Source organism: Bidens hawaiensis, unplaced genomic scaffold (genome assembly GCF_021521415.1).
Source record: "Bidens hawaiensis isolate Kalapana, Puna unplaced genomic scaffold, B.hawaiensis_p1.1 tig00047750_1, whole genome shotgun sequence".
Classification (NCBI taxonomy): Eukaryota; Viridiplantae; Streptophyta; class Magnoliopsida; order Asterales; family Asteraceae; genus Bidens; species Bidens hawaiensis.
The window spans coordinates 30,961-56,128 of NW_027498556.1; the positions used below are offsets into that span (position 1 = coordinate 30,961).

A 25,168-nucleotide genomic window follows, 5' to 3' on the forward strand; every position below is an offset into this window, starting at 1 on the left:
CCCCTTATATAGGTCCATTAACCCTTGAACCTATTGAGCGATGTGGCCTGGGAGCTCATCCCCTTACATGGCCCTTGCCATGGAGTTTATTGCTAGATTCTCAACCTGATTATAGGATAGTAAAGACAAGTTATGACAAAAACTTTATCATTCATTTCAAGAGTTTGTTCACAAAAAGGAGAATTATACATCTCTTGTAGTACATTTCAAGATTTTGACTAGGCATGGAACATTTTAAGCGTTTTGCCGTTCCAGTGTCTTGGAAGCTTATTGCCAACTAGGAGCTCGTTTCTTTGTTCTTTGAAATCAGCGGCCTCTTCATCTCGGATGTGAGCCTCAGCTCGTTCGAGAGCTTCTTCAAGGGTCTTAGGCAGACACTTGTTAAAGTCCCTTGTGAGGTGCTTGGAGGTGATGGCGTTCATGAAGCCTGTCACCCTCATTTTTTCGTCAGCCCCCACATATTGTAACCCTTCTTTCTTGTACCTCTCGATGAAGTCTCGAAGGTTCTCGTCATCTTTTTGTTTTATCTGTAAAATGACCGTGGAATCCTTGACGTACCTTCTTTGTTGTGAGAAGTGGGCCAAGAAGCCCTTGCTCAGATCTTCGAAGCTTCGAACGCTTTGAGCAGGAAGGTCATTGAACCATATTCTGGCTGACCCCACTAACGTTTGCATGAACATCAAACAACTTTCAACATGGGACCATTTTTCGATTCTGGCTGCCCCAGTGAACACCTGGAGATGGTCTTCGGGATCTTCAGTCCCATCATACGTTCTTATATGGAGTGACATCTTGATTTTTGTTTAAAAGTCATAATCGACGATTTGTTGAGAGAATCAAGATAGGTTACCGGGCTTGTAAGGTTTTGCCAGATCCTCATCTAGCCTTACAACAGGATTATGACTTGTTGTTCCTTGGTGAGTACCCAGCGCTTGGTTGATGATTTGGGTCCAAGGAAAGTGTTCCATCATTTGAGCCATCATCTGAGGCATCAGGTTAGAGCCTTGAAGGCTTTCACGGGTTGCTGTTGTTTGATTCGTTCCCATGGGAGTGCTTATCGCAGCACTTCGAGCCAAGGGCAAGACCGACATGGCCTGCTCCCATGTGGTAGCTGTGGGAGGAGCACTTGAAGCTGGTGACTGCCATATCTGGTCGAGAGTGGTCTCGTGTCCAAGGGGTTGTGAAGTGAACAAAGGGAAAGCCGTTGGGCTTGATCTCCCATAGGTGTAGGGAGATGGGTTAAAGGGTTGACAGGTTACACTTGGACCAGCTTCAAAAAGAAAAGCAGCAGAGCGTGAGCTGATTAGAGGGGAAGGTGGTCGTCCAAGCGACAGTGAGGGCTCTGATTCGTCATAATCTAGCCTTATTCTTATCCCCTTTTCTCTTTCTTGGCTCACGTGTTGGTTAAGAAGATGCCTTAGTTGCAAGAAATTTCGTGATACCCCTTCCAGCGTCAAGTCGACGCGTTCCGGAGTGTTTGTGACCCCTGCATGGGGAGAAGAAACTCCGGATCGTGAAGGGGTTGGAGTTCGGAAAGGTGAAAGCTCGAGGAACAAAGGTTCTATTCGAGTTCCTCCCAGAGTAGAAAAGATCAAAGTTGTTGCCGGAGTTTCTTGACCGGCACTTGTGTTCTTGACACTTGGTTGACTTCTCCGGGAGATCCACCTTCTGACATGGTGATGGAGCTACACTACTGGTCTTTATGATAAAGTAAGCGGCGTAGCCCCACGGTGGGCGCCAACTTGTTGCTACAACAAAGATAAGACTAATGATAGTGAATGGACTGGTTAGGCTAACAGGCTTCAAGGGTTCCGGTTAACCTAACGCAGGTCGTGGTGTCCCTCTACGTTTGCAAAACGTAAAAGGAGGTTTACTAGTTTGTAGTTGGTTGTTATAGTTCACCGAGGATCCGGAACCGTGATGTTTGGAATCGGTTCTAGGATGATGTTCTTGGTGAAGCTATGAAGTTATTGAAGTAAGAAAGAAATAAGTAAGAGGCATATTTCTCAAGGAAGAAGAGAAGATAAGGGAGAGTATGTTATCTGCCCAGATCTCCCTCCTTTATGCTTATGGCTAAGTTCTTATTTTATAGAAGAAGAGACCAAGCCATTTGTCCAGTGTACAAACTAAGCTACCTCCAGCTTGCATAGAGAGTTGACCTTTATGGGCTGGAAGCTTTGGACCGCTGGTCCATGATTAAAATATTATTACTTTATCTGAGCATGTCCCTTGCTCAGAGGGGACAAGGATGTGAACAGTGATGTGACATCGTACTGTAGCACGTGGGTACTTGTTTACATAACTTTGGGCGGGAAATGAAGCGTTTAACCTTTTAACCCTTTTAGCGTTAATATGTTCCAGCCATTTTATTATTTCCTTGGGCTACCCCGTCATCAGGTATAGTTCCCCTAATATTCTTGTCAAGCTTTAAAGGTTTCAATGATTTTAATACACTAGTAAAGTTGATGCAATTTTTAATAGGTCTAGATGATGTTTATCAGCCTATTAGGACGAACTTGTTGGCACCTGAACCACTGCCTTCTGTTAGAACTGTTTTTTCAATAATGTTTAGGAAAGAATCACAAAGAAAGTATTGAGTGGAATTATTGGTTGAATTTGGGTTAACTACATGTAAACCGGTCAATACTCCAATTGATCAAAATTATGTGGTTATTTTTGTGTGTATGTCAGAAATTGATAGGTAAATTAATATATCTTTCGCACACAAGGCCTGACATTTCTTATACAGTTCAGTTTTTGGGTCAGTTTATGCATAAACCTAGACATAAACAGTTACAATTTGCATTTAGATTGTTAAGATACTTGAAGAAATCACCTAGAAAAGGTGTTCTAATAATAGTGGTTTGATATATTTGCATATGCAAATTCTGATTGGGGTAAATGATTGACCACTAGAAGGTCAGTTTCTCGTTATTGTGTATTTGTTGGAAAAAAAATTGGAGCGTTGGAAAAGTAAGAAACAAGCAATTGTTTCTAGATCATCAGCTTAAGCTGAGTTTAGATCAATTGGATCCGCTACTTCTGAGATTGTATGGGTTATGAATTTATTAAAAGAGTTAAATGTGGAAATTAAACTTCCTATACCTTTATATTTGATAATAGTGTTGCTATTGCTATTGCTATTGCTATTAGCGCTAGTTCTGTTTTCCATAAAAGAACTAAACATTTTGAAGTTGATTTGTTTTACCTTTGAGAGAGGGTTACTTCTGGCCTAATTCAAGTATTTAAAACTGACACTACAACTCGGTTGACAAATATATTTACCAAAGGTATGTTTTCTTCCTAACACGAGTTGATATGTGATTCTATAGGGTTGGTTGACTTGTTCAAATAAATTGAATTGTAGGTGTGTGGGTGGGTATTGGTGGGGAGGGAGAGTGCTAAAAATATGGTTGTTAATAGTATTAGTTACTTTCAACTCATTTTATTTAACAAGTTGTTTTTATTTTTGTTATGAGGAATGTTGGGCTGCTAACAAGATAAAAATATTGGAATATAGGTCTATTCACATAATATCTAAAAAAATGCCACAATTTCATTTGAAAACCTTGTATAATTTAACTTTAATCAAATTAAGATTTAAGACAATATCATAATATTATTATACTAGCTATAGAACCCATATGATACACGAGTTGATTCAAATAATAAAAATACAAATAAAATTAAGCAATAAGTACATAACGTATAGACATTACTCTTCATAGTTCTCCATATACCCCTAATACCTTCATACTATCTCTAATGAGCCCTTGAAACCAAATACTTAGAAGCCCTTGTATGCCTTTATCATGGAAGAGAATCTGTCCATAATAGTAGTCCTGAGCGTCTACAACAAGTGGAAAACCCCATGTCTGGATCTACATGGTACCATGGTAGACAAGCAAGAAACCAACTCCACCATTGTAGGCATTAAGTTTATGGATAACAGGGGAGGGCATAGCTAATAAGCAGGGGTAACATCCGCTACCCTCTCAACTTTTTATCGATAGTGTTATTTTTTTTATTTAGTCTGTTTTCATATTTCGCTACAGCTGAAAAAGTATAATGGTACCCCTATTTGTTTAAAGCTTAATCATATGAAAAACTAAAACCAATTAAAGTTTAAAATCCAACCAAATTAAAGCCCAAACCAAATAGAATCAGTGTTCGTTGTTCCCTTACGCTTGCTTGGATGTTTGGACTAGGCCGAACTTCAACAAAAGAAAGTTTCAATCAGCCATTATCCACCCTACGTTGCTCCCTTCTACCCGCATCTGGTCACCAGACCTCCACACTGTAACCGAGTAGCCGACGACCAGCGTTCCCTCAGTCCCTCTTCAACGGTTCGACTTCTACTTGTTTAGTTTATGTATTCTTCTACTTTTATCTAAAACTGAAATTGTTAATTTGTTTATACAAATTGTTAATTTGGATTTGTTCATTGGCAATTGAATATTTGAATGATTGTTTATGGTTTATTGGATATTCAGACAATGTAAAATGGAATTGATTATGGATTTAGGGTTTAAATTTTGTTTCTTCTAAAAATTAGGGAACTTGGAAGATGAAACGACAACGTATTATTAGCAGTTTAAATGAAAATTTTCAATAAAATGATGATATATGTATGACAACAAGTGAAAAAAGTTATTATATGAAATACGATGAAAAATAATTGGTTATTGTATGAAATACGGTAAGAAAAAATTTTAGTTTACATTGTATGAAATACGGTAAAAAAAAATTCGGTTATTGTATGAAATACGGTAAGAAAAAATTTCAGTTTACATTGTATAAAATACGGTAAAAAAATTGAACGTTACCCATGAAATTTCTGTTTAAATCTGTCACTAATGGATAAAGCCCTATTCTGCAAAATTATAAGGGACTTCACATGTGGCCCACTTTCTCTCACATACATATAAACACAATATATATATATATATATATATGATTAGGTTCATTTGAGAAGTGTTTTTTATTGCGAGTGCGAGAAGAGATTCTAGCCAATCAAATTGTTTCTTTTTTATTTTACGATTATTTAAATACAAGGGTATATTAGTAAATATAAAGTGTTCTCTTTTGTAACTAATAATCGTTGATAGTTTAATTAATGATAAGTTATTACCTAATAGTAAGTTACAAACTATTATTATTTTTTATTTCATCTAAAATTTGAACCATTATAATCAATTTGATCAAAATCATTTTATTTAAAACATGGATAATTATTAAAAAAAATTATTTTATCGGAAATGTGAATTTCTTTTTCTTTGATTTTCAATCGACTAATATAATATGGGTTTATCTTATGTAATCTAGAAATACCTACGTAATATTGTGTAGGCACACTTTCAGATGTTGTGTAGTCGTATTGCGTAGTCATAACCATTGTAGTGTAGACAAAACTAGTGTAGGGACTCACTTTCAAATGTTGTGTTGACATGGCTAATGAAGTGTAGGCAAAACTAATGTTGTGTAGACACGCTTTCAAATGTGTGTTGACATAGCTAATGTAGTGTAGGCAAAACTAATGTTGTGTAGACACGCTTTCAAATGTTGTGTAGCCCTAACTGTTGTAGTGTAGGTACACTTTCAAATGTTGTGTTGACATAGCTAATGTAGTATAGGCAAAAACTAGTGTAGTGTAGACACACTTTCAAATATTGTGTTAACATAGCTAATGTATTGTAGGCAAAACTAATGTTGCGTAGATACACTTTCAAATGTTATGTAGTAATAAGTGTTGTAGTGTAGGCATACTTTCAAATGTTGTGTTAACATAGCTAATGTAGTGTAAGCGAAATTAATATAGTATAGATACATTTTCAAATGTTATGTTGTAATACCTAATAATCCAATGTATTCAAAAGTAAGGGAAAAGTGTTGTGAACCACCGACACCTTTTTTTGTGTATGACACACTTTTCAACTTTGTCAAACCAATAATGAAATCTTGTTCCCCCCCAAATAGTGTATATACAGTTGATTTTGTACTATAAATACTAGGTGATTGTAACGGAGATTTGCATCCCAGTAAGACTAATAATTCTTACTTTTCTTATTCCCTTATCTCTTGTTAACTCCAAAGTTCATATATTATTCTAATAAGCTTGTTATAATTAGAGCTAATATCATAACACGTTATCTGCACGGGCCGCTTATATCCTAACCAAGAAAGGTAATAGACACAAAGGTATCTACATAAGCATCATAAACACTTCTTTAATTATGTACATTAGATATATATCTATGTATATACATATACTAACTAATATACTAAGTAATAGCAATAATGTGTATAAACATTGTTATTAAAATTTGATAACTATTCTAACTTTTATTTATATATGCACACTAATATCTCATTTAGAAGTTAGATTTATTTACACTAACAATTCTATTCTTATTATTGTGCATACTAATTATATATTTTATAAAATAAACTGTATTTAATATCTTATTTATTATCTTACTTTAAAATAATTAATATACACACACACATACAAACGGTAATGTTACCGTTATAAAACGGTAATATAACCGTTGTAAAAAGGTTATAAATTTTCACTATAAATAACCAATCATTAACCCCATTTCATTTACAACAAACATTCTTCTTATTAAATTTATCCAAGATAAAGTTCTCAAAATGATTCACCCGGTTTTACTGTTGGTCACTATAATGCTTATATTACTTCTCATTCTAATTTTTAATCTCCCATCTGAAGATTTCGGCATTTTCTTTTTCTTTTATATGTTTATAGCTCTACCAATGTATTGTATCTCATTGTTGATTGATATATATGGATTCTAATATTTATCTTATTATTTGCTCTATTATGTTTAGCAACAAAATGTCAAATATAGCAAAACTCGAATTCCCTGCACTCAACATTTCTAGAGAAAATTATATGTCTTGGACAACAAATGTCAAAAGACATTTAAAATCTATGGATGTGTTAGACACAATCCAAGAATACAATGATTGCTCTGACCAGGATAAAGCAAGAGCTGATGTTTTCATCCATAAACATATTGATGAATTATTACAGAATGAGTATTTTAATTATGATAACCCATATATGATATGGGAAGATTTGAAAAGCAGATTCGGTCATCTAAGGGAAGTTTTACTTCCTACTTCTAGAGATGAATGGAACAGTCTTAGGTTCCAAGATTTTAAGAGGGTAAATGATTACACCTCTGCTTTATACCGAATTTGTTCAAAGCTAGAATTTTGTGGGTATCCCGTAACAGAGGAAGAAAAGTTAGAGAAAACTTTCTCCACGTTTCATGCATCAAATATAAACTTGCAAACACATTATCGTTTGCAGAATTTTAGGAGATACTCTGATCTAAATGCATTACTCCTTGTAACAGAGAAAAATAATGAATTATTGATGAAAAATCATTAATCTCGTCCCACGGGTTCATTAGCAATACCAGAAGCACATGTTTCTCACAAAAGTTCTCATAAAAATTCTGATCATAAATGGGAACAAAGTCGAGGACGAGGCCGTGGACGTGGACGTGGTCATTTTGACAAAAGGCATTTTAATGATCGTAAGCATCCATTCAAATGGAACAATAACTCTTACGGTCGTGGTCGTGGTCGTGGTCGTGACCAGAGAGCCAATAATTATCATGTCCCACACAATACCAATTCCAACCACCAAAATAAATGGAATGAAGCTGGTAGGTCCGAAAACAATGGCACTTCATGTTTTAGGTGTGGAAGTACAAACCACTGGGCAAAGGCTTGTCGCACAGCTCCACATCTGTGTGAACTGTACCAAGCATCTCTAAAAGGAAAAGAGAAAGAAGTGAACCATGTTGATAACTTTAATAATATCAATGCTGAGCTGAGCGTTGAAGACTTTGGGGTGGAACTTTGAAACAAAGTTGCTTGGCTACTATAATTAGATGCAATTATTAAGTGTGTTCTCATTATCTTTAATTATGTAGTTCCTCTTTCATGTACTACTTGTGTTTCAATTAAATAAAGTTTTTATTAAAATATCATATGTCTTCGTTATACACTTATTTTTTTTCTTAATATTTTTCAAGATTTAAAATGAAAATCACCGGAGCACAAGATCAAACAAATGAAGAAGATATATGTATAGCGGATAGTGGAGCCACGCATACTATACTTAGATCTAAAAAATATTTTTATAAACTGAAACCAACAAAAGGGATCATCAATACAATATCAGGTTCTACAAACTTGATAGAAGGAGTGGGAAAAGCTAATTTAGCATTATCAAATGGTACAAAGCTCAAAATAGAAAATGCTTTATTTTCCCCAAAATCAACAAGAAATTTGTTGAGTTTCAGAAACATATATCATAATGGGCATGATACTCAGTCAAGGACTGTTAGTAATGAAAAATATTTGCATATCATAAACAAAGATCAAATATTGGAAAAATTGCCAATGCTCCATTCTGGTTTGCATTATACGTATATAAATGTGCCTCAAGCACATATGGCAGTCAAAGAAAATGTTGCGATTCTGGTATCATAAACTTATGGCATGACAGATTAGGCCATCCAGGATCCACAATGATGAAAAGGATCATTGAAAATACACATGGGCATCCACTGAAAGGTCAAAAGATCCACAAAATAGATAAAATGCCTCAATGTACATCTTGTTCTCTTGGAAATAATTACAAGGCCTTCGCCATTAAAAGTCGATAAAGAAACACCAATGTTTCTTGAAAGAATTCAAGGTGACATATGTGGACCAATTCATCCACCATGTGGACCATTTAGATACTTCATGGTCTTAATAGACGCATCCAGCAGATGGTCTAATATCTCTTTATTATCGACTCGTAATGTTGCTTTTGCAAAATTTCTTGCTCAAATTATCAAATTACGTGCACATTTTCCGGATTATACCATTAAAAGAGTAAGGCTTGATAATGCGGGAGAATTTACATCACATGCTTTTGATGATTATTGCATGTCTGTGGGGATTGTTGTAGAACACCCTGTTGCTCATGTACACACACAAAATGGCTTAGCCGAGTCGTTGATCAAACGCCTACAGCTAATAGCTAGACCATTAATAATGAGGACAAAACTCCCTGTTTGCATTTGGGGTCATGCAATTATGTATGCTGGATCATTAATCCGCGTGAGACCAAATGCAAATCATAAATACTCTCCCACACAACTTGTTTCTGGAAATGAGCCAAATATCTCTCATCTTAGAATTTTTGGTTGTGCTGTGTATGTTCCTATTGCACCACCACAACGCACAAAAATGGGTCCTCAAAGAAGGTTGGGAATATATGTTGGATATGAAACATCTTCCATCATAAGATACCTTGAACCTTTAACAGGTGATGTATTTACAGCACGTTTTGCTGATTGTCATTTCAAGGAGACAATGTTCCCGACATTAGGGGGAGAAATGAAAAAGCAAGAAAGAGATATATCATGGTGTGTGCCATCATTGTTACACCTAGACCCAAGATCAAAACAAAGTGAGACAGAGGTTCAAAAAATAATACATCTACAAGAAATTGCAAATCAGTTACCTGATGCATTTACTGATATAAACATGGTCACTAAATCTCATATACCAGCTGCTAATGCTCCAGCTCGAGTTGAGATTCCAAGCAAGCAAAACCATAATAATGCACCTCATGAATCTCAAAAACGTTTAAAACGTGGAAGGCCAATCGGTTCAAAGGATAAAAATCCTCGAAAAAGAAAGGGTTCTGAGAAGGATACTGACCCTAAGGAAGGAATGATTGACAAAACATTCCCTCAGGAAAGAATAAATGATATAACATTTCCTCAGAAAGAAATAAATGATTCCAATAAAGAATTGTCAATAAACTATGGTAAATCACATATAATGTGGGATCGATATGAAATGGAAAATATTGATGATATATTTTCTTATTCTGTGGCAAGCGATATCATGGAAGAAAATGATGACCCTGAACCAAAATCTGTAGATGATTGTAAAAATCGACAAGATTGGAACAAATGGAAAGATGCTATGCAAGCTGAATTAAACTCACTAAACAATCGAAAGGTTTTTGGACCTATTGTCATTACACCAAACTCAATGAAACCTGTAGGATATAAATGGGTTTTTGCGAGAAAACGAAATGAGAAAAATGAAGTTACAAGATATAAAGCAAGACTTGTAGCTCAAGGTTTTTCTCAGAGGCCAGGAATTGACTATGAAGAAACGTATTCTCCTGTTATGGATGCTATTACGTTTAGATATTTAATCAGCTTAGCAGTCTCTAAAAAGTTAGAGATGCGTCTTATGGATGTTGTCACAGCTTACTTGTATGGATCACTAGATAGTGACATCTATATGAAAATTCCCGAAGGATTTAAACTCCCCGAAGCAATAAGCTCAAAGCCTAAGGAAATGTATTCCATCAAATTACAAAGATCCTTGTATGGACTGAAACAATCTGGAAGGATGTGGTACAATCGTTTGAGTGATTATTTGATAAGCAAAGGATACACAAATAATCTTATTTGTCCATGTGTCTTCATCAAGAAGACAACATCAGGATATGTGATCATAGCTGTGTATGTTGATGATCTAAATTTAATTGGGACACAAAAAGAAATTGATGAAGCAATTGCTCTTTTAAAGAAAGAATTTGAAATGAAAGATATTGGAAAAACCAAATATTGTCTTGGTTTACAAATTGAGCATATGCATAATGAGATACTTGTGCATCAGTCAACTTATACTGAGAAACTCTTAAAACGTTTCAATATGGACAAAGCAAATCCTTTAAGCACACCGATGGTTGTTAGATCACTCAATGTTGACAATGATCCATTTCGTCCTTGCGAAGATAATGAAGAGATTCTTGGTCCCGAAGTACCATACCTCAGTGCAATTGGAGCACTTATGTATCTTACTAACTGTACAAGACCTGATATTTCTTTTGCAGTTAATTTATTGGCAAGATTCAGTTCATCCCCTACTAAAAAACATTGGAATGGCATTAAACATCTTTTTCAGTATTTAAAAGGAACTGTTGATTTAGGTTTATTTTATCCTAACGATTCAAAAGAAGGGTTAGTTGGTTATGCAGATGCAGGTTATTTATCTGATCCCCATAAAGCAAAATCTCAAACTGGATACGTATTTAAGAATGGAAGAACTGCGATTTCATGGCGTTCTCAGAAACAAACACTCATTGCAACATCTTCAAATCATGCTGAAGTCATTGCATTGCATGAAGCTTCAAGAGAATGTGTATGGTTAAGATATATGTCACGACACATATTGATTTCTTGTGGTCTAGAGAAAGATCGAATCCCAACTCCTATCTATGAAGATAATGCAGCTTGTGTCTCGCAAATGAAGGAAGGGTATATCAAAAGTGACAGAACAAAGCATATACCACCAAGATACTTTGAGTATACTCGGGACCTTATTAAAGAAAATCAGGTTGAGATGAGATATGTCCAATCCAGCAACAACTCAGCTAATCTTTTCACAAAAGCACTTCCCACAGCAACATTCAGAAAACATGTCCCTGATATTGGCATGCGCCATGTACGAACAATGTAACGACCTGCAACTTGAGGGGGGGCTATCTACTGCACTCTTTTTCCCTTAGCTAAAGCTTTTTCCCATTGGGTTTTTCTTTAGCAAGGTTTTTAATGAGGCGGTACTTCAAAACCCCGAAGTTTTGAAAAGGTGTCATCCAAGGGGGAGTGTTGTGAACCACCGACACCTTTTTTTGTGTATGACACACTTTTCAACTTTGTCAAACCAATAATGAAATCTTGTTCCCTCCCAAATAGTGTATATACAGTTGATTTTGTACTATTAATACTAGGTGATTGTAACGGAGATTTGCATCCCAGTAAGACTAATAATTCTTACTTTTCTTATTCCCTTATCTCTTGTTAACTCCAAAGTTCATATATTATTCTAATAAGCTTGTTATAATTAGAGCTAATATCATAACAAAAAGTAATATGTATATTACGATGGTATAAAATAAAAAAATACTAATTTGTTTTTTTCCCCATATCATTAGTTATTCAAGTTAACAAATAACATATATAAATATAAATACATTTCAAAAAGAAAAAAAGAAGAAATATTAAATGCAGCTAATTAAAAATCGTTTTATGTTTTAATAATTAACATATTTTGAGCTGAATTATAGGAGAACAAGTGGGGATTTCATATTATGTGTCTACATTTAAAGTACAAAGATACCCTTTTCATATTAAAACATGGATAAAAGATCTAATACAATAATCCCTAATCGTACATTACGTACGCGAGTTCTTACACTGTTGATTTCAAAATCACGCGATGGCAATATTATAAATTTCATCAACTATGATCCACTGTTCCCATCGATTCCGTACGCCTTCATTATTACCGTTCATCAATTCGTCGCCGTCCAACGGTTGTATTCACCGTCGGGACCATCGACGTTACCGCCGTGAACACCATCTTCCTCCGTCACGAGTTTTTCACATGTTAGTTTATCAAATTGATCAATTGAAATTGATGAACTAATTGATCACTTAAACTTTGAAATTGATACAATTAATCATCAATTTGAAGTTTCAGTTATCAATTTTGAGTTTGAGTTCTAGGTTTTAACATTGAACGTATTAACATTAACCTAAAACGTATAAACAGAACGTATAAACTTTTTGTACTGAAGTTTTAAAGTTTAATTGATTTTTGTTCTGAACGTTTAAACAGAACATATAATACGTTTAAACAGAACGTATAATACGTTTAAACAGAACGTATAAAGTTTTTGTATAGAACTTCTAAAGTTTTTGTATAGAACTTCTAAATCTTTTGTTAGACCTTCTAAAGTTTTGGTACAAAACATCTAAACTTGAACGTTTAAAGGTGTTCGTTTTGGTCAGAACGTTTAAATTTGTAGTTTTGATCAGATCATATTAGTTAAACGTTTAAACTTTTTGTGTCATTTTGGTGTTCATTTTTTGTCAGAACATTTAAACTTGTGGTTTTGGTCAGAACATATTAATTAGCTGAACGTTTAACCTTTTTGTTCATTTTAGTGTTCATTTTGGTCAGAACTTTTAAATTTGTAGTTTTGGTCAGAACGTATTAGTTAAACGTTTAAACTTTTTGTTCATTTTGGTTAGAACGTTTAAACTTTTTGTTCATTTTGGTCTAAACTTTTTACTTTATAAGTTCTAGACAAAATATTTAGAAGTTCTGTACAAAAAAGTCCAGAACGTTTAAAGTTTTGTGCAGAACGTTTAAACATGAACCCTAATCATAGCTCAATTAAGTGTATTATTCTACAATTTCATAATCGATTGATGATTCTAAACACTTCTACACATCAATTCAATTGATTAAATCAACAATTTTTGATCAATTTTGAAGATTTCTTGATTTCAACGACGTTCAATTTTGATTTGGTTTTTGACTTTAGAGATTTCATACTTTAAGCTATGATTAGAGTTTAGAAATTGGATTAGATTGAGCGACAAGTTCCGAATTTAGATCAGAGTTGATTTGTAATCGACGAATTTTGATCGCGAACTACTATTGGGTTATTTACGAAATTGCCACCGCGCGTTTTTTAATCAAACGCTCTGGAATGTCGCGTACCTAATGTACGATAACCCATTATTATATGAGATTATTAATAATTACTTGTTTTCCATAATCAATATATACCATTGATTAATGTAATGTCCAGATTGATTTCTCGCACTTCTCACTATAACTTAACTTCTCGCATGAATCATCCCCTATATATATATATATATATATATATATATATATGTATATAAACGAAAACATAAAAATCTTATGTGTCGCGATATGGTCGCTCCCCCTTTTTTTGGAGTCATTAGATTTGCTTGATTTTTAAATGGAGATTTCTCATGCATTTGACCCGAATTCATGGGTATGGGTCTCATCAAACCCAGATATTTCTTAAACGGGTTATAACATCTCATTAAATTAAAAGCCAATCTCACCAAATATTTGATTTAAAAATCCTATAAAGTAGGGATATACTAAAAATTAATATCTGATTTATTTAAGAAAAAGATACATATTATTTATAATTAAAACACCAATTTTATAGTAAAAAAAATAAACGGGTCTTGGGTCTCATCAAACACATATAGATTTAAACCAGGTTATAGCATCCCATTTATTTGTAAAACAAATTATCATCAAACCATAAGTATATTATTAACTTTCATTCAATAAAAAAAATAAAAATTCAAAAAATAAATAAATATAAGAAACAAATAATATAAAACAACCCTCGTAATACGGGGGATAAACACTAGTGTGTGTGTGTATATATATATATAGTTTTAATATCTTTTAAATGAGTTTGTGGAGGTTTGTTGTTGTGGAAAAAAGTGACGTTTCGAGAAAAGATGGAATCGAATGTGACGATGATGTGTCGGTTAGTGTGAGTTTTTTGACGTATATCCTGTTAGGTAAGGTGTCCTTACACAAGGGCATAGATTTGCATCGGTTCATGTGGTTAGATTGACCCAAAGTTAAAAAAGTGTCTTATTTAACTATTGTGTGTGGTGATTAAGTGTAAGGATATTTGCAAGGTTGTAAATGAAATTGATGTTTTTAAGGATTTGTGATGATATTATCTAAAAAATGACGTGATAATTAGGATACACGTATTACGTGACATTGAAAATAGTATATAAATTTCAGTACGCTACCTTTTGTCTTTGGCATACGTTAGAATGACACAAAATTGTATTCACGGGTTGAGATGTATACGTAACAGTGACAAAATTTGTATTCACGGGTTGAGATGTTACATGGGGCATTGATTTGTTACACATGCGACAAATTTGGATTGCACAGATTCTGATCATAAAAATAATTAAGAACATTTCAGCAATCTATCACAATTAAGTCAAAAATAAAATAAAATAAAAACAACAACGCACACAATGTTTAAAAAATTACTTGTAGCGAGTCTCCCTTTGAAGTTTGAACACATAAGACAAGTGGGTGATTCAAGTCTTGAGTTCTTGACTGTGGATCTACTACGGTAATATGTTAAGTATGGTCAGCTTTAACAAAGTATGACCATTGACCAACCCCAAGAAGGTTGAAGTCTTGAAGATATTAAGGACCTAAATTAAACAACTATGCGGTCCGACCATAAATCGAACGCGTTGACTCCATTCAGCTTAGGCCACACGTAATGGGTCATGATAAGAGCATTATAGAGGTAGATAAATCTCTCACACGGTCACTCCACCCCTATGTATTATAGGGGTGCGAAGGGCATTTTTATAATAACGCTCATATGTGTTTTGAATATAAAGGTGCACAAAGCGGCTTAAAACTCAAACCCAGTTTGGGTTGAAACCGATTCGCCTTGTTAACAAAAGTCAAAACCGGTTTATGATCGGTTTCGGTTCGGGTTGAAACATGTTTCTTACCAGGTTACGATCGGTTTTGGTTCAGGTTTTGATTAGTTTCGGTTCAGTTAACCGTTTTGGAACCGGTTTTGGTGGAGAAAATTATAACACGGTTCTGAACCTATGGTTTCAATCGATTGCAAACGGGTTTTTACATAATCGGTTTCAAACCAGTTTGATTTTCAGGTCAAATAGGTTAACCGGTTTATTTACCTATCGTTAGTAATATATGATTGAAGAAGCATTTATGAGTATATCATTTATTACATATGTTTTTTTTTTCTAAAAATGATGAGCATTAACCATTAATTAGGCATGAGTTTAAGCTCCATCAAAGTATATAAAATTGAAGAATCTCTCATTCTGATTTCTGAACCACACAATACAAAACTTAACCACAATACAAAACGTCAACACAACACAACACAAAATGCCAACTCAAGGTTCATTATTTATGCAAAGTTGAAAAACCTGTCATTCGGTTGTCAGGCTATGTAGTGGGCGTAGGCTCGGGTGAATTGTGGGCGCGAAGGGGCGAGAACACCGCCCCCCTGGCGATATGTGGGCGAATTGGGGCGGGGCGGGGTTCTGTTGTCGCCTGAAAGAGTTGAAGATTATTATTATTATATTATATATTATTATTATATTTCTATTGTGTATATATATGTATATGTATATGTATATATGTTGTGTGTGTGATAAATATATATATATATATATATATGTATGTGTATATATGTTGTGTGTGTGTATATATGTATATGCAAAATGAATCCTAGAAACAACCCGAACCAACCGAACCACCCATTCTCTCCTTTCAGTCAACACCATGATTCGCAAAACCAACCGAACGTGAACTTACAATGAAACCCGATGAACCTAAACCAACCGAGCTATATGTTTTTTCATATTTTTAGTTATGTATTTTTTTTGTATTTCTTTTTTATTTTAATGCATTTTTATTTAATTATTTGAATAAATTGGTTTTTATTTAATTAGTTTAATTATAAAAAGAAAATAATAAAAAAAGACACTGTAGGCCCAATTTGTAGCTCCTACACCATTACACCCTAAAAACAAATTTTCACTCCATGCTGACTGGACGCCACGTGTCACAATTCGCCCCCAATTGTAGCCCCTCCACTACACATGACCTCATAATCCAAATTTCTTAGCCATACAAATCATTTCATATTATTCATGATTATGATTTTTTTTACAATTTTAATTAGAAAAAAGAAAAGTAGAAGTTAGACATGATCAGCATTTGAACCGAGTCAAATGAGAATTTATATTATGGTTTTAAACCGAGAAAAAACAGAGGGAGTTGGCTAACAAAATATATTTTTATGCTAAATTTCCAATTTATTTAAACTAATTTGACCCGTTTTAATTAAATACTAGGATTTGTTACTAACTTATTAGAGCATATGTCACACAATCTTATCAAATCCAAAATTCCACCGGCATTCAACTTGAAAGTCCAACACCTACCTAAGTTAACACCTCTCGTAGTCTCGTTACTTGTCTTATTTTTGAAATGACATTGGGTGGATGCGGTCATGAGGATTAGTTATTTTATATATCATGATTCATGGATCCAATTTAAATTGCGAGCGTTATACAATAGAAAAGATTTTAAAAAAAGGACGAAACTGATAGCAAAACTACGTAAGAAGCTAGGTCAAGTGAGACAATATGATATACATCGGGTTTGGTTTATAAAACTAATTAATTGGATCACATGTCTACTCGCACTTGAACCCGGTTCAGCGCAATCAAATTGAATTGCGGGCAATCGATGAGTAGCTAGTTAAATGAGTCATGTGAAACAATTAGCCAAATCACATCACTATAATCCACCGTAACCACAAGCCACGTTTACATATGCCTTTCTTTTTTATTTAGTTTTCCTCTAATTTTGTTTGTTTTTATTTGATATGAACTTTCTATATTTTTATTTATTTATTTGGCCTATTGATATTCGTAATACCCTATTTCAGAAATTGAAAGAACCTATTTTCGGGTATCAATCGGGTTTTTTTAAGGGGCTGCACTTTTTTTGGGGTATTTTTCAGGTAATTTTCGGGTATAAGTTGGGTATTGGAAAAACCTCATTTCGGGTATTGGAAAAACTCGGTTCCGAGTATGAAACTAATTCAAGTTTTCGGGTACGGATTGGATCCGGTTCCAGGTACATGTTTTGGTATTGAAACGCATGTCTTACCGTACTTTGCGGGTAGGGTTAGTTTCAGATTCGGTAATGAAAACCAGTTCTAGAAAAAACCGATTATGTATATTTTGACCAAGTACGGTCCCGAACTCGGTTTCTTTTTGCACCTCAATCACGTGTTCTATATCCCAATAGGGCCATTGCTTATCCGTTTCTTTTGAATCATAAAATTTCTATCCGTTCATCCTCTGATTTCCTAACAGTATTTTTTTTATTTTTTTAGGCAAAATAAACTAAAAAAATATCCAATTATAATAGAGAGCCAGATAAGTGGGCAACAAGCTGCGCCGCCACCCCATTTTGAATGACAAAATCGATCACACTGAGAGTAGGTTTTTCTTCACGCGGATCCGATAAGAAGTTCACAGGAGCCTCTTTTTTTTACCAACATTCCTGTCCGTTTTAACACATCACAAAGGACATTGCTAACCATAGTATTATTTTATTATTTAGAAGAGAAATCACTCTTCAAGCCTTCACCAATTTGACGTAGCAATATTATTTTAGCCCAAATGCATTTTTATTATTATTTATTATATTAAACGGTTAATTTGTTATCTAAAAGACTTGAAACTAAAACCCTTCTAATTGTTTTCTTCTTACATTTCTTAAATGAAACTCTGAAACACACCCATTGTCTTCCACTCCTCCGTTTCTTTCCCTTTCCCCTTAAATGAACCTCAAAAACACAATGTTAATATTTTAAAGACTTCATCTTTACCAATGAGTCACCAAGCTCACTGGCCCAAAGTAATTTTATTAAGTGCATCATAATCAAATCTCAATTGCATATAATGGGATGACCGAATTTTACCATGTCGTGTTCAGTTTTGGCTGAAACTAACCTATGCACACCCTTAACATATCGTGTTCAGTTTTCTTAATAAAACTGGAACTGTTTAATTTGGCTTATTAGAATTTCATGTTAGTTTCATTGTTTATAGCATGATATATTTTTTTAAATGTGAATTTATGTATGATTTGAACCCAAAACCATTCAACCCCTTTTATGTCGCATATATTACATAAAACCTTTATCCTTTTAATGCAAAGTGATTAATATATAATTATTGTAAGAAACACGTTTCATATAAAAAAATATATACGTGATTCACGGAAACATTATGAACAACCGGCTACATAATATTTAAGACTAACTTTTCATATGAATTCAAACTTGTCATTATGTTAAGAAAAACAATAATATACGCTTCTACTTAATTATTACTAGTTGTATAATAATAGTTGTTGACAAAATAGAAAAGAACTATCCTACACATGTTACCCCTTATCAAAACTTTTTTTTTCTACTGGTGTTAGAAACTACCTTCAATACAAAAATAATCTTTCATACACGAGATGTCAATCGTTCATACTGATTTTAATTTTGACGTTCTTGACTTGACACACCCAGAAACACCCTTGAGTCGGGACATTAAAGTTCCCACTAGCAAACCAAAACAAAAGGCTTTTATCTCATATTCTCCTCTGCTATATAAGTTCAAAGGCATGCATCAAGATTTCTCATCTCTCTCACTCTCTCTCACACACAATAATGGGGCAAGTAAAGCCTGGACAACATGTAGCTCTTGTCGTAGGTGTCACCGGCATGGCGGGTGTCGCCCTCACCGAGGCCTTAAAGAAGCCAACCGCATTAGGCGGTCCTTGGACCATCTACGGTGTATCACGAAGGCCACCACCCGATTGGTTCCCGACCGCCCTCCTCGACAACCACATCATGTTAGACACCCTAAGCCAACAACAAACACATCAAATCTTAGCTCCACTTTCCTCCCAAATCACCCATGTCTTTTGGGTAGCCTTACAAGTCAACGAAAGTGAAGAAGTCAACGTTTCGCTTAACTCCTCTATGCTTTCTAATGTCCTTTGTGCATTAACATCTTCTCCAAACTCAAAACTCAGCCATGTGACTTTGCAAACAGGCACAAAACAATACATGGGGCCTATTTTTGATCCAACTCTTTCAGCTCAACTTGCACCTCGTGATGCACCCTTTATAGAGGATTACCCTAGACTACCTTTTCCAAACTTCTACTATGCCTTGGAAGACATTTTAGCCTCCTACTCGAAATCCTTTACTTATTCCGTTCATCGCGCTTCTATAATCGTCGGTGCATCAACAACAAGTATCTATAATTCACTTCTCACACTTTCGATCTATGCGTTAATTTGCAAACATGAGAATTATCCATTCAGGTATGCATGTAATTCTAAACCTTAAATGTCTCGGTCAAAAACTTAAAACGATAAATAAAAGATATTTATACGTGTTACACACAAAGTCACGCGCAAAACCAACAACACAAACGAACGTACTTTGATTATTCGCAATACAAGAATTTTAACATGGTTCAGTCAGACTAAATCCACATGCTGCAACTAGGTTATTTTATTATGCTTAAAGGTACAAAATTACAATTACATCATAGGGTTATTTATAATGTGAGAACTAGGTTTAGCAACTTAGGGACCAATAAGACGTAACGGAATATTTTAAAAAAATTGGATCTTGTAGGAATTGGAATTCATTCCATTCAGTTTTGTAGTTATGTTTGGTTGGTAAATTGAAATTTTGAATTGAAATGTTAAAAATTAAAATGACAAAATAACCCTTCCTCATTTTATATTCATCCCGTAAACTTGCTAACTTAATTTTTGTTAACCATTCGTCGTCATTTTTTATTAACGGTAAAGGCATGTTTGATAGCTTTTTAATGGTCATAAAAATGTAACCTCTTAATGGTTTATAATCTCTTAATGATTAAAATGTAGTCTTAAGTCTAGCTGATTAAAAGATAACCATTAAGAGGTAGTCTATTAATCATTCAGACTTAACATCATTAAGAAGCTACCAAACAATCCATCTTAATATCCATATTTTTTATGGATATATGGATTACATGGTAGTTTTGAATCCATGGTCCTCCTTGACCTCTCCAAACTGAATTTTGTGATGGTTTTTAAAATATTCAATTTTGGTCTATTATTCATTTGATTTTGGTGGATGAATTTTCCTTTAATGAACGATTCTGGCCATCCTTTTATTTTTATATATTTGATTTTTATAGTTTATTCATTTTTTTTATTTTTTTTTTGGTTTGATAATCGTTATTTAATTTATTATTTGGTTTGGTAAATGAATTTGGAAATAATAATTGGGTTTGATAATTGTTTTCATCAGTTTGCAACCAATGAAGAAGCTTATGAGGGCCTTTTGGTAATGTTATAACATTCCACTAGAATGTTTATAATTCCTTTGTTAGTGTGAAGGAAAGTAGAAATCCCTTTATTAGTGGAATTTGATGTAAAAATTCAAATTCCATTTTCATTAATAATCAACCAAACACAAAATCTAATGGAATGTTCCTATTTCAATTGCATCAGATTCTTCAAACCAAACTGCCCCTAAGTAAAATATGCCCAGAGGTCTTTACAGCCCAACACTACGCTAATCTATTTGTTGTTTGATAGCCTCTTAACATTCATTTAAAGGCTATCTCTTAATGGCTTGTGACCTCTTAATGGTTAAGAGGTAACCTTAAGTCTGCATGGTTAAGAGGATACCTCTTAATGGTTACCTCTTAACCATTCAGACTTAATGCTACCTCTTAATCATTAAGATGCTATGAGCCATTAAGATGTAGTCTCTTAATGAATGTTAAGAGGCTACCAAACAGCCGCGAAATCTGTTTTAGTATATGATGACACTATATCAAATAATGATATTTCTATATATAGGTATTTCGGTAACAAGTATAGCTGGGAACACTTTTGGGATGTATCCGATGCTAGATTGCTAGCCGAGCAACAAATATGGGCATCAATGACAGACAAGGCTAAGAATGAAGCATTTAACTGTACAAATGGTGACATGTTCACATGGAAAATGGTATGGAGGGTGCTTTGCGACGTGTTTGATGTCGTTTGATGAGAAAGAAAAGTTTGATTTGGTTGAATTTATGAAGGATAAGGGAGAAGTTTGGGATAACTTTGTTGAAGAAAATGGACTTTACAGGTCAAAAATGACAGAGGTAACTTGTTTTGGTGCAATCGAACAAGTATTAAGACTTGAGATTCAACATGTTTGTAGCATGAACAAAAGTCGAGAATTTGGGTTTCATGGGTATGTAAATACACTCAAGAGTATACCAGAATGGGTTGAGAAGTTGAGAAAGATGAAAATACTTCCAAAGGGATTGTAACGGATTTATTCGTTGAATAATATTGTGTATGAATAGTTGTAATTGAAAACTAATTAAAAACATGAATTGTTGATCTGAAAAAATAAGTATAAGAAACTTAGTTATAAGAAATTAAATTAAATGAAACAATATATCCTAAGGGTTGAGTTATAATAAGAAAATTATTTTTCTAGGAAAGATAGGAAATAATCTTGTCCATTCATTTGAGAATTGAATGGTTGAGATTAGATTAGAGAGATTATCAAGTGTAAAACAAGGGTAATTGCATAATATGGATAACACATTTGTTGACTTTCTCTCTCCACATGCAAGACAACATGTCAAATTTCCCCATCATTTTAAAACGTCCATAACTTTTTTATACGACATTTTTTTTCAAAACAATTTCACCATAAAAACGAGTGTTTTTTTATCTTTTATATGAGTAACATATTGCTTTATAAAAAATAAAAAAAAAATTCTTGGGTTTTTACAAAGTGTGTTTTACCATAATTGTGTTTTACAAAATTGTGTTAGAGCATCTCCAATGCACATGTTCACTTAATGTTTAGATCTAGGTGAAGCTTATGTGGATGAAAGAGGAGAGAGAAATATAAAAGAGATAACATCTGACATTTAGTTTTTTAAACATAAGTGAACAAAGCTTGAGAGAGGAGAGAGGAAAGGAAGAGAGAGAAGAGAGAATAAGCTGACTAGACTTATTCACTTTATTTATGTATTGTGGATGCTCTTATATAATTGTGTTTTATTTTTTCATGCTGTTTTTTTGCATTGTGTTTTTTACATTGTGTTATTTAATTGTGTTTTCATTGTGTTTTTGTCATTGTGTTTTTATTTTCATAGTGTTTTTTCCATTGTGTTTTTCATAGTGTTTTATTTTTCGGCAAAATTTCCGAAGACTTTTCCGGCAAGGTGGTGGCGGTGGGCGGTGGTGGTTGTAGGAGATAAGTGAAAATTTAAGTGGGTTTTAATTAAGTGAGTTTTTGAAATTAAATTAAGTGGGTTTTCAATATTAAGGTATTAGACCAAAATACCCTCATTCCTAGCCTTTTTAAGAAAATCAAACATCTTATTTGATCTTTTCTCTATATCCTAATCCTATAATGTTTTGGATTTGAAAAGGTTATAATTGTGACCAGAGATATCTAAATCCTTTGAACATAAATATGAACTCTATTTTGAAGAAGTTGAAAGGAATAAATAATAAGGAAAATTGGATGTAAATGTGTTTTAACTAACGAGTTGGATGTTGATGGTCTCATGTTTTAACGTATTTGTTTCCAATGAGACGCGACCAACGGATGCGTAACTTCGTTACTCTCCGATAACCTAAAACACGTTTTGGCCGAAAAATCCCATTTTCGCCGGAATACTCAACCTAAACACCACCACTGCTGACCACCATACCTGAATACCAGCACCGGCGGTAGTTCTTGGATTCCGACGACCTCAAAAATTGGGTTTTAGAAAAAGTTCCTAAATGTCCGATCTAATGTTACTAAGAGGGTTGAGACGAAAAGGTTGAGTCTTCCGGAGAAAAAGGAATTTTCCAGCAAAAAAAGTTTCTCTGACGACCTCGATAGTTAGGGCTTTTACTAAAATAAAGTTTCCCAAAGGTTTGGTCTAATGTTACAATGAAGTTTGGGACGACAACGTTGAGTTTTCTGGCGAAAAATTAGTTTTTCGAGCGAAAATGTTATTACGACGATCAGAGACTTACGGAGTCACGCTTCCATTAGTCGCAGCTCGTTTGAAATAAATATGTTAAAAATTGGAACGACTATATGCCAATAGTTCATAATTAGTAGCATTTAAATCCAGTTTTTCAAATTAAAACAAAGACAATTACACATTTACATGTCTTGTCAAGTATTACGCGATTCATTTACATGTCTTGTCAAGCTTTACCATTAGTGGGCCTTCAGGCATGTAGATTTACTCTGAAAATGAAGATAATTTGGAGTCGCTCAAGGTCTTCGTACGACTGGATTAGACCAGTTGACGGTGACCTATTGGGTCATCCCGTACGAAGTGCTAGGAATTCTGTGTGTTAGAAGTTCATAAAAATGTATTGTGTCATTAAACTACGTTTGTTACCACATACATTATTTATGTGAAAGTTGGAATGCATTAACGTCATTTCACCTAAGTATAATAAATATTTTGTTAACACTATTCATAAAACGATAATTTTCTCTCCTATACTAAATGACATGATGTGCAATTTTTGGAATTTTTTATTTTCCTTCGTTTTTTTTCAATTCTTTTATCATTCCCGTTTTATAATTTGTATATATTGGTGGTTTGCCGGTGTTGGGTTGTTAACGATGGTGGTGGTTATGTGGTGCTGGTAGCCAAGTAGTGTGCTTGTCGTCAATGGTGATCAAAGGGGGTGTGTGTTTTTAACAACAATGGTAATGACTAATGACAGGGTGTGATCTTGGTTTAGATGGTGGAAGTCGACGATGGTGGCCAAAGGGTCCATGGCAGGTGGTTGTGTCACGGTGTTAGTGAGGGTTGGTGATTTTGTGGTAGGCCGTTAGTTTTAATAAGGGAAATTTTCCAAAATAACCCGAATGAGGGGAGAGAAAAGAACATGATTATAAATGAAACCAGATGCTTTCAAAAAAAAAAAAAGAAACCAGATTCCTAAAATAACCCAACAAACTTCTACTGATGCGACGCTTTGGAATTATAACCGACGGGATTGTGAAACCAATTAAAACTTGACACTTGAAATTACTCTGACAAACCCGACGAGATTTTTAAAAATCTTGGGGTTTTCGTCCATATTTCTAAGTTAAATGATTTTGTAAAAATCTGTCTCTCCAGACGGTTTTTTATGTTTCTTGTCTGGTCTGTTCAAATTTTATTTTTCTTGAGAAAAGAGCTTTTTGAATTTCGTCTTCCAAGACGTATTTTGAATGAATTTGTTTCAAGTAGATCATATTCTCATCTTTTGTTTTTATAAGTTTTAAAAGTTTAAATCTCGTCTAAAACGATAGGATTTTTGGTATTTCGTCTCGACCGACAAAGTGTTTAAATATTCCGTCTACTCCGACTATATTTCTAAAAATCCTATCGTTCTAGACGGGATTTAAACTTTGTTCACAGGATTCCGGACACCGTCACCTGTCCTCCGGCGCCAAAGAGTCTGAGGTGTGTGTGTAACCAAAGGTTTCGTGAGGTTCAGTTTGTTGAGTTCGATGCGAGAGATGAGATCGATTTGTACTTTGCGACTTGTTATGAAATAATCGAACACATTTCGTCGCAAA

General features: G+C 34.1%; 1 pseudogene across 1 annotated transcript; it reads left to right on the top strand.

Moving 5' to 3' along the window:
• The first annotated feature begins 19,107 nt into the window (after nt 1-19,107).
• Nucleotides 19,108-21,919, top strand: LOC143597223 ((S)-8-oxocitronellyl enol synthase CYC2-like; annotated as a pseudogene). Its single transcript, XR_013146853.1, has 2 exons — nt 19,108-19,887; nt 21,430-21,919. The product of XR_013146853.1 is annotated as a (S)-8-oxocitronellyl enol synthase CYC2-like (transcript).
• Nucleotides 21,920-25,168: the final 3,249 nt, after the last annotated feature.